The 21,371-nt window shown below is 40.6% G+C and overlaps 20 non-coding genes across 20 annotated transcripts; all 20 read right to left on the bottom strand.

The window, feature by feature from the left end:
- Positions 1-158: 158 nt before the first annotated feature.
- trnar-acg (transfer RNA arginine (anticodon ACG)) lies at positions 159-231 on the bottom strand. Its single transcript has one exon. It is a non-coding gene; the product is annotated as a tRNA-Arg (tRNA).
- A 2,705-nt stretch (positions 232-2,936) lies between these two features.
- Positions 2,937-3,009, bottom strand: trnar-acg (transfer RNA arginine (anticodon ACG)). The gene has a single exon. It is a non-coding gene; the product is annotated as a tRNA-Arg (tRNA).
- A 1,201-nt stretch (positions 3,010-4,210) lies between these two features.
- On the bottom strand, positions 4,211-4,283 carry trnar-acg (transfer RNA arginine (anticodon ACG)). The gene has a single exon. It is a non-coding gene; the product is annotated as a tRNA-Arg (tRNA).
- A 565-nt stretch (positions 4,284-4,848) lies between these two features.
- On the bottom strand, positions 4,849-4,921 carry trnar-acg (transfer RNA arginine (anticodon ACG)). Its single transcript has one exon. It is a non-coding gene; the product is annotated as a tRNA-Arg (tRNA).
- A 1,203-nt stretch (positions 4,922-6,124) lies between these two features.
- On the bottom strand, positions 6,125-6,197 carry trnar-acg (transfer RNA arginine (anticodon ACG)). Its single transcript has one exon. It is a non-coding gene; the product is annotated as a tRNA-Arg (tRNA).
- Positions 6,198-6,762: 565 nt separating this feature from the next.
- trnar-acg (transfer RNA arginine (anticodon ACG)) lies at positions 6,763-6,835 on the bottom strand. The gene has a single exon. It is a non-coding gene; the product is annotated as a tRNA-Arg (tRNA).
- A 565-nt stretch (positions 6,836-7,400) lies between these two features.
- trnar-acg (transfer RNA arginine (anticodon ACG)) lies at positions 7,401-7,473 on the bottom strand. The gene has a single exon. It is a non-coding gene; the product is annotated as a tRNA-Arg (tRNA).
- A 1,203-nt stretch (positions 7,474-8,676) lies between these two features.
- Positions 8,677-8,749, bottom strand: trnar-acg (transfer RNA arginine (anticodon ACG)). The gene has a single exon. It is a non-coding gene; the product is annotated as a tRNA-Arg (tRNA).
- A 1,203-nt stretch (positions 8,750-9,952) lies between these two features.
- On the bottom strand, positions 9,953-10,025 carry trnar-acg (transfer RNA arginine (anticodon ACG)). The gene has a single exon. It is a non-coding gene; the product is annotated as a tRNA-Arg (tRNA).
- Positions 10,026-11,226: 1,201 nt separating this feature from the next.
- Positions 11,227-11,299, bottom strand: trnar-acg (transfer RNA arginine (anticodon ACG)). Its single transcript has one exon. It is a non-coding gene; the product is annotated as a tRNA-Arg (tRNA).
- Positions 11,300-11,864: 565 nt separating this feature from the next.
- trnar-acg (transfer RNA arginine (anticodon ACG)) lies at positions 11,865-11,937 on the bottom strand. Its single transcript has one exon. It is a non-coding gene; the product is annotated as a tRNA-Arg (tRNA).
- A 1,203-nt stretch (positions 11,938-13,140) lies between these two features.
- trnar-acg (transfer RNA arginine (anticodon ACG)) lies at positions 13,141-13,213 on the bottom strand. Its single transcript has one exon. It is a non-coding gene; the product is annotated as a tRNA-Arg (tRNA).
- A 565-nt stretch (positions 13,214-13,778) lies between these two features.
- trnar-acg (transfer RNA arginine (anticodon ACG)) lies at positions 13,779-13,851 on the bottom strand. The gene has a single exon. It is a non-coding gene; the product is annotated as a tRNA-Arg (tRNA).
- A 565-nt stretch (positions 13,852-14,416) lies between these two features.
- trnar-acg (transfer RNA arginine (anticodon ACG)) lies at positions 14,417-14,489 on the bottom strand. Its single transcript has one exon. It is a non-coding gene; the product is annotated as a tRNA-Arg (tRNA).
- Positions 14,490-15,692: 1,203 nt separating this feature from the next.
- trnar-acg (transfer RNA arginine (anticodon ACG)) lies at positions 15,693-15,765 on the bottom strand. The gene has a single exon. It is a non-coding gene; the product is annotated as a tRNA-Arg (tRNA).
- Positions 15,766-16,330: 565 nt separating this feature from the next.
- On the bottom strand, positions 16,331-16,403 carry trnar-acg (transfer RNA arginine (anticodon ACG)). Its single transcript has one exon. It is a non-coding gene; the product is annotated as a tRNA-Arg (tRNA).
- A 565-nt stretch (positions 16,404-16,968) lies between these two features.
- On the bottom strand, positions 16,969-17,041 carry trnar-acg (transfer RNA arginine (anticodon ACG)). Its single transcript has one exon. It is a non-coding gene; the product is annotated as a tRNA-Arg (tRNA).
- A 1,203-nt stretch (positions 17,042-18,244) lies between these two features.
- Positions 18,245-18,317, bottom strand: trnar-acg (transfer RNA arginine (anticodon ACG)). The gene has a single exon. It is a non-coding gene; the product is annotated as a tRNA-Arg (tRNA).
- Positions 18,318-19,520: 1,203 nt separating this feature from the next.
- trnar-acg (transfer RNA arginine (anticodon ACG)) lies at positions 19,521-19,593 on the bottom strand. The gene has a single exon. It is a non-coding gene; the product is annotated as a tRNA-Arg (tRNA).
- A 1,201-nt stretch (positions 19,594-20,794) lies between these two features.
- Positions 20,795-20,867, bottom strand: trnar-acg (transfer RNA arginine (anticodon ACG)). Its single transcript has one exon. It is a non-coding gene; the product is annotated as a tRNA-Arg (tRNA).
- Positions 20,868-21,371: the final 504 nt, after the last annotated feature.

The raw sequence follows: 21,371 nt of genomic DNA, 5'->3' as shown, positions 1-21,371 counted from the left end.
TGCTTAGCATGTGAGAAGTATCTGGCTCCATGCTCTAATTCTCCAATGAATGCTTTTTCTTTAAGAAATATGTTGGAAAATGATCAAATTGGAGTGTTACTTGAGAAAAAGAATTTCATTCAAATAGCCGAGGGACAAAATGCATGCAACAAAAGTCACGAGCCAGGTAGGAGTCGAACCTACAATCTTCTGATTCGTAGTCAGACGCGTTATCCATTGCGCCACTGGCCCCTGTGCTCAACAAGCACTGTTAATGCACACTCAGCAAAATTAATGGGGGGCAGCTAAATACTACTGCAGTCACCTGAGCTTCCCAGCCTTTTGTTGCCTGTGTATTGTAATCAACGAGAAACTCACTCAGCCACCCATCGGTATCTCAGCTGGTAGAGTGGGTAATCATAATGGCACTCCTGGCATTTATGTTGCTGGTTCAATTCTGGTTTGATGACAATTTTTGTTTGTATGCTTTCACTGTTTTTACTGGTAATGATAGGGACAAAGAGAAGGAATGAAATCTAAAACAGCTGTCAAAACTTCATCATCATATCAGAATAAGTGAAATTTCTTTGAATGTGAGTGAGTCTTGCTTAGCAAACTCACTCAGCCACCCATCGGTATCTCAGCTGGTAGAGTGGGTAGGCATTTATGTTGCTGGTTCAATTCTGGTTTGATGACAATTTCTGTTTGTATGCTTTCACTGTTTTTACATGTAATGATAGGGACAAAGAGAAGGAATGAAATCTAAAACAGCTGTCAAAACTTCATCATCATATCAGAATAAGTGAAATTTCTTTGAATAGGTGTGAGCAGCTCCCATGTATTATCTTGTCCAGCATGGGGAATTAGTTCAAGTGCTAATGCTCTTGCTTAGCATGTGAGAAGTATCGGGTTCCATGCTCTTATTCTCCTATGAATGCTTTTTCTTTAAGAAATATGTAGGAAAATGATCAAATTGGAGTGTTACTTGAGAAAAAGAATTTCATTCAAATAGCCGAGGGACAAAATGCATGCAACAAAAGTCACAAGTCAGGTAGGAGTCGAACCTACAATCTTCTGACTCGTAGTCAGACGCGTTATCCATTGCGCCACTGGCCCCTGTGCTCAACAAGCACTGTTAATGCACACTCAGCAAAATTAATGGGGGGCAGCTAAATACTACTGCAGTCACCTGAACTTACCAGCCTTTTGTTGCCTGTGTATTGTAATCCACGAGAAACTCACTCAGTCACCCATTGATAGCTCAGCTGGTAGAGTGGGTAATCATAATGGCACTCCTGGCATTTATGTTGCTGGTTCAATTCTGGTTTGATGACAATTTCTGTTTGTATGCTTTCACTGTTTTTACATGTAATGATAGGGACAAAGAGAAGGAATGAAATCTAAAACAGCTGTCAAAACTTCATCATCATATCAGAATAAGTGAAATTTCTTTGAATAGGTGTGTGCAGCTCCCATGTCTTATCTTGTCTAGCATGGGGAATTAGTTCAAGTGGTAATGCTCTTGCTTAGCATGTGAGAAGTATCTGGCTCCATGCTCTAATTCTCCAATGAATGCTTTTTCTTTAAGAAATATGTTGGAAAATGATCAAATTGGACTGTTACTTGAGAAAAAGAATTTCATTCAAATAGCCGAGGGACAAAATGCATGCAACAAAAGTCACGAGCCAGGTCAGAGTCGAACCTACAATCTTCTGATTCGTAGTCAGACGCGTTATCCATTGCGCCACTGGCCCCTGTGCTCAACAAGCACTGTTAATGCACACTCAGCAAAATTAATGGGGGGCAGCTAAATACTACTGCAGTCACCTGAACTTACCAGCCTTTTGTTGCCTGTGTATTGTAATCCACGAGAAACTCACTCAGTCACCCATTGATAGCTCAGCTGGTAGAGTGGGTAATCATAATGGCACTCCTGGCATTTATGTTGCTGGTTCAATTCTGGTTTGATGACAATTTCTGTTTGTATGCTTTCACTGTTTTTACATGTAATAATAGGGACAAAGAGAAGGAATGAAATCTAAAACAGCTGTCGAAACTTCATCATCATATCAGAATAAGTGAAATTTCTTTGAATAGGTGTGTGCAGCTCCCATGTATTATCTTGTCCAGCATGGGGAATTAGTTCAAGTGCTAATGCTCTTGCTTAGCATGTGAGAAGTATCGGGTTCCATGCTCTTATTCTCCTATGAATGCTTTTTCTTTAAGAAATATGTAGGAAAATGATCAAATTGGAGTGTTACTTGAGAAAAAGAATTTCATTCAAATAGCCGAGGGACAAAATGCATGCAACAAAAGTCACAAGTCAGGTAGGAGTCGAACCTACAATCTTCTGACTCGTAGTCAGACGCGTTATCCATTGCGCCACTGGCCCCTGTGCTCAACAAGCACTGTTAATGCACACTCAGCAAAATTAATGGGGGGCAGCTAAATACTACTGCAGTCACCTGAACTTACCAGCCTTTTGTTGCCTGTGTATTGTAATCCACGAGAAACTCACTCAGTCACCCATTGATAGCTCAGCTGGTAGAGTGGGTAATCATAATGGCACTCCTGGCATTTATGTTGCTGGTTCAATTCTGGTTTGATGACAATTTCTGTTTGTATGCTTTCACTGTTTTTACTGGTAATGATAGGGACAAAGAGAAGGAATGAAATCTAAAACAGCTGTCGAAACTTCATCATCATATCAGAATAAGTGAAATTTCTTTGAATAGGTGTGTGCAGCTCCCATGTCTTATCTTGTCTAGCATGGGGAATTAGTTCAAGTGGCAATGCTCTTGCTTAGCATGTGAGAAGTATCTGGCTCCATGCTCTAATTCTCCAATGAATGCTTTTTCTTTAAGAAATATGTTGGAAAATGATCAAATTGGACTGTTACTTGAGAAAAAGAATTTCATTCAAATAGCCGAGGGACAAAATGCATGCAACAAAAGTCACGAGCCAGGTCGGAGTCGAACCTACAATATTCTGATTCGTAGTCAGACGCGTTATCCATTGCGCCACTGGCCCCTGTGCTCAACAAGCACTGTTAATGCACACTCAGCAAAATTAATGGGGGGCAGCTAAATACTACTGCAGTCACCTGAGCTTCCCAGCCTTTTGTTGCCTGTGTATTGTAATCAACGAGAAACTCACTCAGCCACCCATCGGTATCTCAGCTGGTAGTGGGTAATCATAACGTCACTCCTGGCATTTATGTTGCTGGTTCAATTCTGGTTTGATGACAATTTCTGTTTGTATGCTTTCACTGTTTTTACATGTAATGATAGGGACAAAGAGAAGGAATGAAATCTAAAACAGCTGTCAAAACTTCATCATCATATCAGAATAAGTGAAATTTCTTTGAATAGGTGTGAGCAGCTCCCATGTATTATCTTGTCCAGCATGGGGAATTAGTTCAAGTGCTAATGCTCTTGCTTAGCATGTGAGAAGTATCGGGTTCCATGCTCTTATTCTCCTATGAATGCTTTTTCTTTAAGAAATATGTAGGAAAATGATCAAATTGGAGTGTTACTTGAGAAAAAGAATTTCATTCAAATAGCCGAGGGACAAAATGCATGCAACAAAAGTCACAAGTCAGGTAGGAGTCGAACCTACAATCTTCTGACTCGTAGTCAGACGCGTTATCCATTGCGCCACTGGCCCCTGTGCTCAACAAGCACTGTTAATGCACACTCAGCAAAATTAATGGGGGGCAGCTAAATACTACTGCAGTCACCTGAACTTACCAGCCTTTTGTTGCCTGTGTATTGTAATCCACGAGAAACTCACTCAGTCACCCATTGATAGCTCAGCTGGTAGAGTGGGTAATCATAATGGCACTCCTGGCATTTATGTTGCTGGTTCAATTCTGGTTTGATGACAATTTCTGTTTGTATGCTTTCACTGTTTTTACATGTAATGATAGGGACAAAGAGAAGGAATGAAATCTAAAACAGCTGTCAAAACTTCATCATCATATCAGAATAAGTGAAATTTCTTTGAATAGGTGTGTGCAGCTCCCATGTCTTATCTTGTCTAGCATGGGGAATTAGTTCAAGTGGTAATGCTCTTGCTTAGCATGTGAGAAGTATCTGGCTCCATGCTCTTATTCTCCAATGAATGCTTTTTCTTTAAGAAATATGTTGGAAAATGATCAAATTAGAGTGTTACTTGAGAAAAAGAATTTCATTCAAATAGCCGAGGGACAAAATGCATGCAACAAAAGTCACGAGCCAGGTAGGAGTCGAACCTACAATCTTCTGATTCGTAGTCAGACGCGTTATCCATTGCGCCACTGGCCCCTGTGCTCAACAAGCACTGTTAATGCACACTCAGCAAAATTAATGGGGGGCAGCTAAATACTACTGCAGTCACCTGAGCTTCCCAGCCTTTTGTTGCCTGTGTATTGTAATCAACGAGAAACTCACTCAGCCACCCATCGGTATCTCAGCTGGTAGAGTGGGTAATCATAATGGCACTCCTGGCATTTATGTTGCTGGTTCAATTCTGGTTTGATGACAATTTCTGTTTGTATGCTTTCACTGTTTTTACTGGTAATGATAGGGACAAAGAGAAGGAATGAAATCTAAAACAGCTGTCGAAACTTCATCATCATATCAGAATAAGTGAAATTTCTTTGAATAGGTGTGTGCAGCTCCCATGTCTTATCTTGTCTAGCATGGGGAATTAGTTCAAGTGGCAATGCTCTTGCTTAGCATGTGAGAAGTATCTGGCTCCATGCTCTAATTCTCCAATGAATGCTTTTTCTTTAAGAAATATGTTGGAAAATGATCAAATTGGAGTGTTACTTGAGAAAAAGAATTTCATTCAAATAGCCGAGGGACAAAATGCATGCAACAAAAGTCACGAGCCAGGTAGGAGTCGAACCTACAATCTTCTGATTCGTAGTCAGACGCGTTATCCATTGCGCCACTGGCCCCTGTGCTCAACAAGCACTGTTAATGCACACTCAGCAAAATTAATGGGGGGCAGCTAAATACTACTGCAGTCACCTGAGCTTCCCAGCCTTTTGTTGCCTGTGTATTGTAATCAACGAGAAACTCACTCAGCCACCCATCGGTATCTCAGCTGGTAGAGTGGGTAATCATAATGGCACTCCTGGCATTTATGTTGCTGGTTCAATTCTGGTTTGATGACAATTTTTGTTTGTATGCTTTCACTGTTTTTACTGGTAATGATAGGGACAAAGAGAAGGAATGAAATCTAAAACAGCTGTCGAAACTTCATCATCATATCAGAATAAGTGAAATTTCTTTGAATAGGTGTGTGCAGCTCCAATGTCTTATCTTGTCCAGCATGGGGAATTAGTTCAAGTGCTAATGCTCTTGCTTAGCATGTGAGAAGTATCGGGTTCCATGCTCTTATTCTCCTATGAATGCTTTTTCTTTAACAAATATGTAGGAAAATGATCAAATTGGAGTGTTACTTGAGAAAAAGAATTTCATTCAAATAGCCGAGGGACAAAATGCATGCAACAAAAGTCACAAGTCAGGTAGGAGTCGAACCTACAATCTTCTGACTCGTAGTCAGACGCGTTATCCATTGCGCCACTGGCCCCTGTGCTCAACAAGCACTGTTAATGCACACTCAGCAAAATTAATGGAGGGCAGCTAAATACTACTGCAGTCACCTGAACTTACCAGCCTTTTGTTGCCTGTGTATTGTAATCCACGAGAAACTCACTCAGTCACCCATTGATAGCTCAGCTTGTAGAGTGGGTAATCATAATGGCACTCCTGGCATTTATGTTGCTGGTTCAATTCTGGTTTGATGACAATTTCTGTTTGTATGCTTTCACTGTTTTTACATGTAATGATAGGGACAAAGAGAAGGAATGAAATCTAAAACAGCTGTCAAAACTTCATCATCATATCAGAATAAGTGAAATTTCTTTGAATAGGTGTGTGCAGCTCCCATGTCTTATCTTGTCTAGCATGGGGAATTAGTTCAAGTGGTAATGCTCTTGCTTAGCATGTGAGAAGTATCTGGCTCCATGCTCTTATTCTCCAATGAATGCTTTTTCTTTAAGAAATATGTTGGAAAATGATCAAATTAGAGTGTTACTTGAGAAAAAGAATTTCATTCAAATAGCCGAGGGACAAAATGCATGCAACAAAAGTCACGAGCCAGGTAGGAGTCGAACCTACAATCTTCTGATTCGTAGTCAGACGCGTTATCCATTGCGCCACTGGCCCCTGTGCTCAACAAGCACTGTTAATGCACACTCAGCAAAATTAATGGGGGGCAGCTAAATACTACTGCAGTCACCTGAACTTACCAGCCTTTTGTTGCCTGTGTATTGTAATCCACGAGAAACTCACTCAGTCACCCATTGATAGCTCAGCTGGTAGAGTGGGTAATCATAATGGCACTCCTGGCATTTATGTTGCTGGTTCAATTCTGGTTTGATGACAATTTCTGTTTGTATGCTTTCACTGTTTTTACATGTAATGATAGGGACAAAGAGAAGGAATGAAATCTAAAACAGCTGTCAAAACTTCATCATCATATCAGAATAAGTGAAATTTCTTTGAATAGGTGTGTGCAGCTCCCATGTCTTATCTTGTCTAGCATGGGGAATTAGTTCAAGTGGTAATGCTCTTGCTTAGCATATGAGAAGTATCTGGCTCCATGCTCTTATTCTCCAATGAATGCTTTTTCTTTAAGAAATATGTTGGAAAATGATCAAATTAGAGTGTTACTTGAGAAAAAGAATTTCATTCAAATAGCCGAGGGACAAAATGCATGCAACAAAAGTCACGAGCCAGGTAGGAGTCGAACCTACAATCTTCTGATTCGTAGTCAGACGCGTTATCCATTGCGCCACTGGCCCCTGTGCTCAACAAGCACTGTTAATGCACACTCAGCAAAATTAATGGGGGGCAGCTAAATACTACTGCAGTCACCTGAGCTTCCCAGCCTTTTGTTGCCTGTGTATTGTAATCAACGAGAAACTCACTCAGCCACCCATCGGTATCTCAGCTGGTAGAGTGGGTAATCATAATGGCACTCCTGGCATTTATGTTGCTGGTTCAATTCTGGTTTGATGACAATTTCTGTTTGTATGCTTTCACTGTTTTTACTGGTAATGATAGGGACAAAGAGAAGGAATGAAATCTAAAACAGCTGTCGAAACTTCATCATCATATCAGAATAAGTGAAATTTCTTTGAATAGGTGTGTGCAGCTCCCATGTCTTATCTTGTCTAGCATGGGGAATTAGTTCAAGTGGCAATGCTCTTGCTTAGCATGTGAGAAGTATCTGGCTCCATGCTCTAATTCTCCAATGAATGCTTTTTCTTTAAGAAATATGTTGGAAAATGATCAAATTGGAGTGTTACTTGAGAAAAAGAATTTCATTCAAATAGCCGAGGGACAAAATGCATGCAACAAAAGTCACGAGCCAGGTAGGAGTCGAACCTACAATCTTCTGATTCGTAGTCAGACGCGTTATCCATTGCGCCACTGGCCCCTGTGCTCAACAAGCACTGTTAATGCACACTCAGCAAAATTAATGGGGGGCAGCTAAATACTACTGCAGTCACCTGAGCTTCCCAGCCTTTTGTTGCCTGTGTATTGTAATCAACGAGAAACTCACTCAGCCACCCATCGGTATCTCAGCTGGTAGAGTGGGTAATCATAATGGCACTCCTGGCATTTATGTTGCTGGTTCAATTCTGGTTTGATGACAATTTTTGTTTGTATGCTTTCACTGTTTTTACTGGTAATGATAGGGACAAAGAGAAGGAATGAAATCTAAAACAGCTGTCGAAACTTCATCATCATATCAGAATAAGTGAAATTTCTTTGAATAGGTGTGTGCAGCTCCAATGTCTTATCTTGTCCAGCATGGGGAATTAGTTCAAGTGCTAATGCTCTTGCTTAGCATGTGAGAAGTATCGGGTTCCATGCTCTTATTCTCCTATGAATGCTTTTTCTTTAACAAATATGTAGGAAAATGATCAAATTGGAGTGTTACTTGAGAAAAAGAATTTCATTCAAATAGCCGAGGGACAAAATGCATGCAACAAAAGTCACAAGTCAGGTAGGAGTCGAACCTACAATCTTCTGACTCGTAGTCAGACGCGTTATCCATTGCGCCACTGGCCCCTGTGCTCAACAAGCACTGTTAATGCACACTCAGCAAAATTAATGGAGGGCAGCTAAATACTACTGCAGTCACCTGAACTTACCAGCCTTTTGTTGCCTGTGTATTGTAATCCACGAGAAACTCACTCAGTCACCCATTGATAGCTCAGCTTGTAGAGTGGGTAATCATAATGGCACTCCTGGCATTTATGTTGCTGGTTCAATTCTGGTTTGATGACAATTTCTGTTTGTATGCTTTCACTGTTTTTACATGTAATGATAGGGACAAAGAGAAGGAATGAAATCTAAAACAGCTGTCAAAACTTCATCATCATATCAGAATAAGTGAAATTTCTTTGAATAGGTGTGTGCAGCTCCCATGTCTTATCTTGTCTAGCATGGGGAATTAGTTCAAGTGGTAATGCTCTTGCTTAGCATGTGAGAAGTATCTGGCTCCATGCTCTTATTCTCCAATGAATGCTTTTTCTTTAAGAAATATGTTGGAAAATGATCAAATTAGAGTGTTACTTGAGAAAAAGAATTTCATTCAAATAGCCGAGGGACAAAATGCATGCAACAAAAGTCACGAGCCAGGTAGGAGTCGAACCTACAATCTTCTGATTCGTAGTCAGACGCGTTATCCATTGCGCCACTGGCCCCTGTGCTCAACAAGCACTGTTAATGCACACTCAGCAAAATTAATGGGGGGCAGCTAAATACTACTGCAGTCACCTGAACTTACCAGCCTTTTGTTGCCTGTGTATTGTAATCCACGAGAAACTCACTCAGTCACCCATTGATAGCTCAGCTGGTAGAGTGGGTAATCATAATGGCACTCCTGGCATTTATGTTGCTGGTTCAATTCTGGTTTGATGACAATTTCTGTTTGTATGCTTTCACTGTTTTTACATGTAATAATAGGGACAAAGAGAAGGAATGAAATCTAAAACAGCTGTCGAAACTTCATCATCATATCAGAATAAGTGAAATTTCTTTGAATAGGTGTGTGCAGCTCCCATGTATTATCTTGTCCAGCATGGGGAATTAGTTCAAGTGCTAATGCTCTTGCTTAGCATGTGAGAAGTATCGGGTTCCATGCTCTTATTCTCCTATGAATGCTTTTTCTTTAAGAAATATGTAGGAAAATGATCAAATTGGAGTGTTACTTGAGAAAAAGAATTTCATTCAAATAGCCGAGGGACAAAATGCATGCAACAAAAGTCACAAGTCAGGTAGGAGTCGAACCTACAATCTTCTGACTCGTAGTCAGACGCGTTATCCATTGCGCCACTGGCCCCTGTGCTCAACAAGCACTGTTAATGCACACTCAGCAAAATTAATGGGGGGCAGCTAAATACTACTGCAGTCACCTGAACTTACCAGCCTTTTGTTGCCTGTGTATTGTAATCCACGAGAAACTCACTCAGTCACCCATTGATAGCTCAGCTGGTAGAGTGGGTAATCATAATGGCACTCCTGGCATTTATGTTGCTGGTTCAATTCTGGTTTGATGACAATTTCTGTTTGTATGCTTTCACTGTTTTTACTGGTAATGATAGGGACAAAGAGAAGGAATGAAATCTAAAACAGCTGTCGAAACTTCATCATCATATCAGAATAAGTGAAATTTCTTTGAATAGGTGTGTGCAGCTCCCATGTCTTATCTTGTCTAGCATGGGGAATTAGTTCAAGTGGCAATGCTCTTGCTTAGCATGTGAGAAGTATCTGGCTCCATGCTCTAATTCTCCAATGAATGCTTTTTCTTTAAGAAATATGTTGGAAAATGATCAAATTGGACTGTTACTTGAGAAAAAGAATTTCATTCAAATAGCCGAGGGACAAAATGCATGCAACAAAAGTCACGAGCCAGGTCGGAGTCGAACCTACAATATTCTGATTCGTAGTCAGACGCGTTATCCATTGCGCCACTGGCCCCTGTGCTCAACAAGCACTGTTAATGCACACTCAGCAAAATTAATGGGGGGCAGCTAAATACTACTGCAGTCACCTGAGCTTCCCAGCCTTTTGTTGCCTGTGTATTGTAATCAACGAGAAACTCACTCAGCCACCCATCGGTATCTCAGCTGGTAGTGGGTAATCATAACGTCACTCCTGGCATTTATGTTGCTGGTTCAATTCTGGTTTGATGACAATTTCTGTTTGTATGCTTTCACTGTTTTTACATGTAATGATAGGGACAAAGAGAAGGAATGAAATCTAAAACAGCTGTCAAAACTTCATCATCATATCAGAATAAGTGAAATTTCTTTGAATAGGTGTGAGCAGCTCCCATGTATTATCTTGTCCAGCATGGGGAATTAGTTCAAGTGCTAATGCTCTTGCTTAGCATGTGAGAAGTATCGGGTTCCATGCTCTTATTCTCCTATGAATGCTTTTTCTTTAAGAAATATGTAGGAAAATGATCAAATTGGAGTGTTACTTGAGAAAAAGAATTTCATTCAAATAGCCGAGGGACAAAATGCATGCAACAAAAGTCACAAGTCAGGTAGGAGTCGAACCTACAATCTTCTGACTCGTAGTCAGACGCGTTATCCATTGCGCCACTGGCCCCTGTGCTCAACAAGCACTGTTAATGCACACTCAGCAAAATTAATGGGGGGCAGCTAAATACTACTGCAGTCACCTGAACTTACCAGCCTTTTGTTGCCTGTGTATTGTAATCCACGAGAAACTCACTCAGTCACCCATTGATAGCTCAGCTGGTAGAGTGGGTAATCATAATGGCACTCCTGGCATTTATGTTGCTGGTTCAATTCTGGTTTGATGACAATTTCTGTTTGTATGCTTTCACTGTTTTTACATGTAATGATAGGGACAAAGAGAAGGAATGAAATCTAAAACAGCTGTCAAAACTTCATCATCATATCAGAATAAGTGAAATTTCTTTGAATAGGTGTGTGCAGCTCCCATGTCTTATCTTGTCTAGCATGGGGAATTAGTTCAAGTGGTAATGCTCTTGCTTAGCATGTGAGAAGTATCTGGCTCCATGCTCTTATTCTCCAATGAATGCTTTTTCTTTAAGAAATATGTTGGAAAATGATCAAATTAGAGTGTTACTTGAGAAAAAGAATTTCATTCAAATAGCCGAGGGACAAAATGCATGCAACAAAAGTCACGAGCCAGGTAGGAGTCGAACCTACAATCTTCTGATTCGTAGTCAGACGCGTTATCCATTGCGCCACTGGCCCCTGTGCTCAACAAGCACTGTTAATGCACACTCAGCAAAATTAATGGGGGGCAGCTAAATACTACTGCAGTCACCTGAGCTTCCCAGCCTTTTGTTGCCTGTGTATTGTAATCAACGAGAAACTCACTCAGCCACCCATCGGTATCTCAGCTGGTAGAGTGGGTAATCATAATGGCACTCCTGGCATTTATGTTGCTGGTTCAATTCTGGTTTGATGACAATTTCTGTTTGTATGCTTTCACTGTTTTTACTGGTAATGATAGGGACAAAGAGAAGGAATGAAATCTAAAACAGCTGTCGAAACTTCATCATCATATCAGAATAAGTGAAATTTCTTTGAATAGGTGTGTGCAGCTCCCATGTCTTATCTTGTCTAGCATGGGGAATTAGTTCAAGTGGCAATGCTCTTGCTTAGCATGTGAGAAGTATCTGGCTCCATGCTCTAATTCTCCAATGAATGCTTTTTCTTTAAGAAATATGTTGGAAAATGATCAAATTGGAGTGTTACTTGAGAAAAAGAATTTCATTCAAATAGCCGAGGGACAAAATGCATGCAACAAAAGTCACGAGCCAGGTAGGAGTCGAACCTACAATCTTCTGATTCGTAGTCAGACGCGTTATCCATTGCGCCACTGGCCCCTGTGCTCAACAAGCACTGTTAATGCACACTCAGCAAAATTAATGGGGGGCAGCTAAATACTACTGCAGTCACCTGAGCTTCCCAGCCTTTTGTTGCCTGTGTATTGTAATCAACGAGAAACTCACTCAGCCACCCATCGGTATCTCAGCTGGTAGAGTGGGTAATCATAATGGCACTCCTGGCATTTATGTTGCTGGTTCAATTCTGGTTTGATGACAATTTTTGTTTGTATGCTTTCACTGTTTTTACTGGTAATGATAGGGACAAAGAGAAGGAATGAAATCTAAAACAGCTGTCGAAACTTCATCATCATATCAGAATAAGTGAAATTTCTTTGAATAGGTGTGTGCAGCTCCAATGTCTTATCTTGTCCAGCATGGGGAATTAGTTCAAGTGCTAATGCTCTTGCTTAGCATGTGAGAAGTATCGGGTTCCATGCTCTTATTCTCCTATGAATGCTTTTTCTTTAACAAATATGTAGGAAAATGATCAAATTGGAGTGTTACTTGAGAAAAAGAATTTCATTCAAATAGCCGAGGGACAAAATGCATGCAACAAAAGTCACAAGTCAGGTAGGAGTCGAACCTACAATCTTCTGACTCGTAGTCAGACGCGTTATCCATTGCGCCACTGGCCCCTGTGCTCAACAAGCACTGTTAATGCACACTCAGCAAAATTAATGGAGGGCAGCTAAATACTACTGCAGTCACCTGAACTTACCAGCCTTTTGTTGCCTGTGTATTGTAATCCACGAGAAACTCACTCAGTCACCCATTGATAGCTCAGCTTGTAGAGTGGGTAATCATAATGGCACTCCTGGCATTTATGTTGCTGGTTCAATTCTGGTTTGATGACAATTTCTGTTTGTATGCTTTCACTGTTTTTACATGTAATGATAGGGACAAAGAGAAGGAATGAAATCTAAAACAGCTGTCAAAACTTCATCATCATATCAGAATAAGTGAAATTTCTTTGAATAGGTGTGTGCAGCTCCCATGTCTTATCTTGTCTAGCATGGGGAATTAGTTCAAGTGGTAATGCTCTTGCTTAGCATGTGAGAAGTATCTGGCTCCATGCTCTTATTCTCCAATGAATGCTTTTTCTTTAAGAAATATGTTGGAAAATGATCAAATTAGAGTGTTACTTGAGAAAAAGAATTTCATTCAAATAGCCGAGGGACAAAATGCATGCAACAAAAGTCACGAGCCAGGTAGGAGTCGAACCTACAATCTTCTGATTCGTAGTCAGACGCGTTATCCATTGCGCCACTGGCCCCTGTGCTCAACAAGCACTGTTAATGCACACTCAGCAAAATTAATGGGGGGCAGCTAAATACTACTGCAGTCACCTGAACTTACCAGCCTTTTGTTGCCTGTGTATTGTAATCCACGAGAAACTCACTCAGTCACCCATTGATAGCTCAGCTGGTAGAGTGGGTAATCATAATGGCACTCCTGGCATTTATGTTGCTGGTTCAATTCTGGTTTGATGACAATTTCTGTTTGTATGCTTTCACTGTTTTTACATGTAATGATAGGGACAAAGAGAAGGAATGAAATCTAAAACAGCTGTCAAAACTTCATCATCATATCAGAATAAGTGAAATTTCTTTGAATAGGTGTGTGCAGCTCCCATGTCTTATCTTGTCTAGCATGGGGAATTAGTTCAAGTGGTAATGCTCTTGCTTAGCATGTGAGAAGTATCTGGCTCCATGCTCTTATTCTCCAATGAATGCTTTTTCTTTAAGAAATATGTTGGAAAATGATCAAATTAGAGTGTTACTTGAGAAAAAGAATTTCATTCAAATAGCCGAGGGACAAAATGCATGCAACAAAAGTCACGAGCCAGGTAGGAGTCGAACCTACAATCTTCTGATTCGTAGTCAGACGCGTTATCCATTGCGCCACTGGCCCCTGTGCTCAACAAGCACTGTTAATGCACACTCAGCAAAATTAATGGGGGGCAGCTAAATACTACTGCAGTCACCTGAGCTTCCCAGCCTTTTGTTGCCTGTGTATTGTAATCAACGAGAAACTCACTCAGCCACCCATCGGTATCTCAGCTGGTAGAGTGGGTAATCATAATGGCACTCCTGGCATTTATGTTGCTGGTTCAATTCTGGTTTGATGACAATTTCTGTTTGTATGCTTTCACTGTTTTTACTGGTAATGATAGGGACAAAGAGAAGGAATGAAATCTAAAACAGCTGTCGAAACTTCATCATCATATCAGAATAAGTGAAATTTCTTTGAATAGGTGTGTGCAGCTCCCATGTCTTATCTTGTCTAGCATGGGGAATTAGTTCAAGTGGCAATGCTCTTGCTTAGCATGTGAGAAGTATCTGGCTCCATGCTCTAATTCTCCAATGAATGCTTTTTCTTTAAGAAATATGTTGGAAAATGATCAAATTGGAGTGTTACTTGAGAAAAAGAATTTCATTCAAATAGCCGAGGGACAAAATGCATGCAACAAAAGTCACGAGCCAGGTAGGAGTCGAACCTACAATCTTCTGATTCGTAGTCAGACGCGTTATCCATTGCGCCACTGGCCCCTGTGCTCAACAAGCACTGTTAATGCACACTCAGCAAAATTAATGGGGGGCAGCTAAATACTACTGCAGTCACCTGAGCTTCCCAGCCTTTTGTTGCCTGTGTATTGTAATCAACGAGAAACTCACTCAGCCACCCATCGGTATCTCAGCTGGTAGAGTGGGTAATCATAATGGCACTCCTGGCATTTATGTTGCTGGTTCAATTCTGGTTTGATGACAATTTTTGTTTGTATGCTTTCACTGTTTTTACTGGTAATGATAGGGACAAAGAGAAGGAATGAAATCTAAAACAGCTGTCGAAACTTCATCATCATATCAGAATAAGTGAAATTTCTTTGAATAGGTGTGTGCAGCTCCAATGTCTTATCTTGTCCAGCATGGGGAATTAGTTCAAGTGCTAATGCTCTTGCTTAGCATGTGAGAAGTATCGGGTTCCATGCTCTTATTCTCCTATGAATGCTTTTTCTTTAACAAATATGTAGGAAAATGATCAAATTGGAGTGTTACTTGAGAAAAAGAATTTCATTCAAATAGCCGAGGGACAAAATGCATGCAACAAAAGTCACAAGTCAGGTAGGAGTCGAACCTACAATCTTCTGACTCGTAGTCAGACGCGTTATCCATTGCGCCACTGGCCCCTGTGCTCAACAAGCACTGTTAATGCACACTCAGCAAAATTAATGGAGGGCAGCTAAATACTACTGCAGTCACCTGAACTTACCAGCCTTTTGTTGCCTGTGTATTGTAATCCACGAGAAACTCACTCAGTCACCCATTGATAGCTCAGCTTGTAGAGTGGGTAATCATAATGGCACTCCTGGCATTTATGTTGCTGGTTCAATTCTGGTTTGATGACAATTTCTGTTTGTATGCTTTCACTGTTTTTACATGTAATGATAGGGACAAAGAGAAGGAATGAAATCTAAAACAGCTGTCAAAACTTCATCATCATATCAGAATAAGTGAAATTTCTTTGAATAGGTGTGTGCAGCTCCCATGTCTTATCTTGTCTAGCATGGGGAATTAGTTCAAGTGGTAATGCTCTTGCTTAGCATGTGAGAAGTATCTGGCTCCATGCTCTTATTCTCCAATGAATGCTTTTTCTTTAAGAAATATGTTGGAAAATGATCAAATTAGAGTGTTACTTGAGAAAAAGAATTTCATTCAAATAGCCGAGGGACAAAATGCATGCAACAAAAGTCACGAGCCAGGTAGGAGTCGAACCTACAATCTTCTGATTCGTAGTCAGACGCGTTATCCATTGCGCCACTGGCCCCTGTGCTCAACAAGCACTGTTAATGCACACTCAGCAAAATTAATGGGGGGCAGCTAAATACTACTGCAGTCACCTGAACTTACCAGCCTTTTGTTGCCTGTGTATTGTAATCCACGAGAAACTCACTCAGTCACCCATTGATAGCTCAGCTGGTAGAGTGGGTAATCATAATGGCACTCCTGGCATTTATGTTGCTGGTTCAATTCTGGTTTGATGACAATTTCTGTTTGTATGCTTTCACTGTTTTTACATGTAATGATAGGGACAAAGAGAAGGAATGAAATCTAAAACAGCTGTCAAAACTTCATCATCATATCAGAATAAGTGAAATTTCTTTGAATAGGTGTGTGCAGCTCCCATGTCTTATCTTGTCTAGCATGGGGAATTAGTTCAAGTGGTAATGCTCTTGCTTAGCATATGAGAAGTATCTGGCTCCATGCTCTTATTCTCCAATGAATGCTTTTTCTTTAAGAAATATGTTGGAAAATGATCAAATTAGAGTGTTACTTGAGAAAAAGAATTTCATTCAAATAGCCGAGGGACAAAATGCATGCAACAAAAGTCACGAGCCAGGTAGGAGTCGAACCTACAATCTTCTGATTCGTAGTCAGACGCGTTATCCATTGCGCCACTGGCCCCTGTGCTCAACAAGCACTGTTAATGCACACTCAGCAAAATTAATGGGGGGCAGCTAAATACTACTGCAGTCACCTGAGCTTCCCAGCCTTTTGTTGCCTGTGTATTGTAATCAACGAGAAACTCACTCAGCCACCCATCGGTATCTCAGCTGGTAGAGTGGGTAATCATAATGGCACTCCTGGCATTTATGTTGCTGGTTCAATTCTGGTTTGATGACAATTTCTGTTTGTATGCTTTCACTGTTTTTACTGGTAATGATAGGGACAAAGAGAAGGAATGAAATCTAAAACAGCTGTCGAAACTTCATCATCATATCAGAATAAGTGAAATTTCTTTGAATAGGTGTGTGCAGCTCCCATGTCTTATCTTGTCTAGCATGGGGAATTAGTTCAAGTGGCAATGCTCTTGCTTAGCATGTGAGAAGTATCTGGCTCCATGCTCTAATTCTCCAATGAATGCTTTTTCTTTAAGAAATATGTTGGAAAATGATCAAATTGGAGTGTTACTTGAGAAAAAGAATTTCATTCAAATAGCCGAGGGACAAAATGCATGCAACAAAAGTCACGAGCCAGGTAGGAGTCGAACCTACAATCTTCTGATTCGTAGTCAGACGCGTTATCCATTGCGCCACTGGCCCCTGTGCTCAACAAGCACTGTTAATGCACACTCAGCAAAATTAATGGGGGGCAGCTAAATACTACTGCAGTCACCTGAGCTTCCCAGCCTTTTGTTGCCTGTGTATTGTAATCAACGAGAAACTCACTCAGCCACCCATCGGTATCTCAGCTGGTAGAGTGGGTAATCATAATGGCACTCCTGGCATTTATGTTGCTGGTTCAATTCTGGTTTGATGACAATTTTTGTTTGTATGCTTTCACTGTTTTTACTGGTAATGATAGGGACAAAGAGAAGGAATGAAATCTAAAACAGCTGTCGAAACTTCATCATCATATCAGAATAAGTGAAATTTCTTTGAATAGGTGTGTGCAGCTCCAATGTCTTATCTTGTCCAGCATGGGGAATTAGTTCAAGTGCTAATGCTCTTGCTTAGCATGTGAGAAGTATCGGGTTCCATGCTCTTATTCTCCTATGAATGCTTTTTCTTTAACAAATATGTAGGAAAATGATCAAATTGGAGTGTTACTTGAGAAAAAGAATTTCATTCAAATAGCCGAGGGACAAAATGCATGCAACAAAAGTCACAAGTCAGGTAGGAGTCGAACCTACAATCTTCTGACTCGTAGTCAGACGCGTTATCCATTGCGCCACTGGCCCCTGTGCTCAACAAGCACTGTTAATGCACACTCAGCAAAATTAATGGAGGGCAGCTAAATACTACTGCAGTCACCTGAACTTACCAGCCTTTTGTTGCCTGTGTATTGTAATCCACGAGAAACTCACTCAGTCACCCATTGATAGCTCAGCTTGTAGAGTGGGTAATCATAATGGCACTCCTGGCATTTATGTTGCTGGTTCAATTCTGGTTTGATGACAATTTCTGTTTGTATGCTTTCACTGTTTTTACATGTAATGATAGGGACAAAGAGAAGGAATGAAATCTAAAACAGCTGTCAAAACTTCATCATCATATCAGAATAAGTGAAATTTCTTTGAATAGGTGTGTGCAGCTCCCATGTCTTATCTTGTCTAGCATGGGGAATTAGTTCAAGTGGTAATGCTCTTGCTTAGCATGTGAGAAGTATCTGGCTCCATGCTCTTATTCTCCAATGAATGCTTTTTCTTTAAGAAATATGTTGGAAAATGATCAAATTAGAGTGTTACTTGAGAAAAAGAATTTCATTCAAATAGCCGAGGGACAAAATGCATGCAACAAAAGTCACGAGCCAGGTAGGAGTCGAACCTACAATCTTCTGATTCGTAGTCAGACGCGTTATCCATTGCGCCACTGGCCCCTGTGCTCAACAAGCACTGTTAATGCACACTCAGCAAAATTAATGGGGGGCAGCTAAATACTACTGCAGTCACCTGAACTTACCAGCCTTTTGTTGCCTGTGTATTGTAATCCACGAGAAACTCACTCAGTCACCCATTGATAGCTCAGCTGGTAGAGTGGGTAATCATAATGGCACTCCTGGCATTTATGTTGCTGGTTCAATTCTGGTTTGATGACAATTTCTGTTTGTATGCTTTCACTGTTTTTACATGTAATAATAGGGACAAAGAGAAGGAATGAAATCTAAAACAGCTGTCGAAACTTCATCATCATATCAGAATAAGTGAAATTTCTTTGAATAGGTGTGTGCAGCTCCCATGTATTATCTTGTCCAGCATGGGGAATTAGTTCAAGTGCTAATGCTCTTGCTTAGCATGTGAGAAGTATCGGGTTCCATGCTCTTATTCTCCTATGAATGCTTTTTCTTTAAGAAATATGTAGGAAAATGATCAAATTGGAGTGTTACTTGAGAAAAAGAATTTCATTCAAATAGCCGAGGGACAAAATGCATGCAACAAAAGTCACAAGTCAGGTAGGAGTCGAACCTACAATCTTCTGACTCGTAGTCAGACGCGTTATCCATTGCGCCACTGGCCCCTGTGCTCAACAAGCACTGTTAATGCACACTCAGCAAAATTAATGGGGGGCAGCTAAATACTACTGCAGTCACCTGAACTTACCAGCCTTTTGTTGCCTGTGTATTGTAATCCACGAGAAACTCACTCAGTCACCCATTGATAGCTCAGCTGGTAGAGTGGGTAATCATAATGGCACTCCTGGCATTTATGTTGCTGGTTCAATTCTGGTTTGATGACAATTTCTGTTTGTATGCTTTCACTGTTTTTACTGGTAATGATAGGGACAAAGAGAAGGAATGAAATCTAAAACAGCTGTCGAAACTTCATCATCATATCAGAATAAGTGAAATTTCTTTGAATAGGTGTGTGCAGCTCCCATGTCTTATCTTGTCTAGCATGGGGAATTAGTTCAAGTGGCAATGCTCTTGCTTAGCATGTGAGAAGTATCTGGCTCCATGCTCTAATTCTCCAATGAATGCTTTTTCTTTAAGAAATATGTTGGAAAATGATCAAATTGGACTGTTACTTGAGAAAAAGAATTTCATTCAAATAGCCGAGGGACAAAATGCATGCAACAAAAGTCACGAGCCAGGTCGGAGTCGAACCTACAATATTCTGATTCGTAGTCAGACGCGTTATCCATTGCGCCACTGGCCCCTGTGCTCAACAAGCACTGTTAATGCACACTCAGCAAAATTAATGGGGGGCAGCTAAATACTACTGCAGTCACCTGAGCTTCCCAGCCTTTTGTTGCCTGTGTATTGTAATCAACGAGAAACTCACTCAGCCACCCATCGGTATCTCAGCTGGTAGTGGGTAATCATAACGTCACTCCTGGCATTTATGTTGCTGGTTCAATTCTGGTTTGATGACAATTTCTGTTTGTATGCTTTCACTGTTTTTACATGTAATGATAGGGACAAAGAGAAGGAATGAAATCTAAAACAGCTGTCAAAACTTCATCATCATATCAGAATAAGTGAAATTTCTTTGAATAGGTGTGAGCAGCTCCCATGTATTATCTTGTCCAGCATGGGGAATTAGTTCAAGTGCTAATGCTCTTGCTTAGCATGTGAGAAGTATCGGGTTCCATGCTCTTATTCTCCTATGAATGCTTTTTCTTTAAGAAATATGTAGGAAAATGATCAAATTGGAGTGTTACTTGAGAAAAAGAATTTCATTCAAATAGCCGAGGGACAAAATGCATGCAACAAAAGTCACAAGTCAGGTAGGAGTCGAACCTACAATCTTCTGACTCGTAGTCAGACGCGTTATCCATTGCGCCACTGGCCCCTGTGCTCAACAAGCACTGTTAATGCACACTCAGCAAAATTAATGGGGGGCAGCTAAATACTACTGCAGTCACCTGAACTTACCAGCCTTTTGTTGCCTGTGTATTGTAATCCACGAGAAACTCACTCAGTCACCCATTGATAGCTCAGCTGGTAGAGTGGGTAATCATAATGGCACTCCTGGCATTTATGTTGCTGGTTCAATTCTGGTTTGATGACAATTTCTGTTTGTATGCTTTCACTGTTTTTACATGTAATGATAGGGACAAAGAGAAGGAATGAAATCTAAAACAGCTGTCAAAACTTCATCATCATATCAGAATAAGTGAAATTTCTTTGAATAGGTGTGTGCAGCTCCCATGTCTTATCTTGTCTAGCATGGGGAATTAGTTCAAGTGGTAATGCTCTTGCTTAGCATGTGAGAAGTATCTGGCTCCATGCTCTTATTCTCCAATGAATGCTTTTTCTTTAAGAAATATGTTGGAAAATGATCAAATTAGAGTGTTACTTGAGAAAAAGAATTTCATTCAAATAGCCGAGGGACAAAATGCATGCAACAAAAGTCACGAGCCAGGTAGGAGTCGAACCTACAATCTTCTGATTCGTAGTCAGACGCGTTATCCATTGCGCCACTGGCCCCTGTGCTCAACAAGCACTGTTAATGCACACTCAGCAAAATTAATGGGGGGCAGCTAAATACTACTGCAGTCACCTGAGCTTCCCAGCCTTTTGTTGCCTGTGTATTGTAATCAACGAGAAACTCACTCAGCCACCCATCGGTATCTCAGCTGGTAGAGTGGGTAATCATAATGGCACTCCTGGCATTTATGTTGCTGGTTCAATTCTGGTTTGATGACAATTTCTGTTTGTATGCTTTCACTGTTTTTACTGGTAATGATAGGGACAAAGAGAAGGAATGAAATCTAAAACAGCTGTCGAAACTTCATCATCATATCAGAATAAGTGAAATTTCTTTGAATAGGTGTGTGCAGCTCCCATGTCTTATCTTGTCTAGCATGGGGAATTAGTTCAAGTGGCAATGCTCTTGCTTAGCATGTGAGAAGTATCTGGCTCCATGCTCTAATTCTCCAATGAATGCTTTTTCTTTAAGAAATATGTTGGAAAATGATCAAATTGGAGTGT

This window comes from Acipenser ruthenus, chromosome 51 (assembly GCF_902713425.1).
Source record: "Acipenser ruthenus chromosome 51, fAciRut3.2 maternal haplotype, whole genome shotgun sequence".
Classification (NCBI taxonomy): Eukaryota; Metazoa; Chordata; class Actinopteri; order Acipenseriformes; family Acipenseridae; genus Acipenser; species Acipenser ruthenus.
Note: the sequence above shows the minus strand (reverse complement) of the source record. Positions and strands in the feature narration are given on the sequence as shown.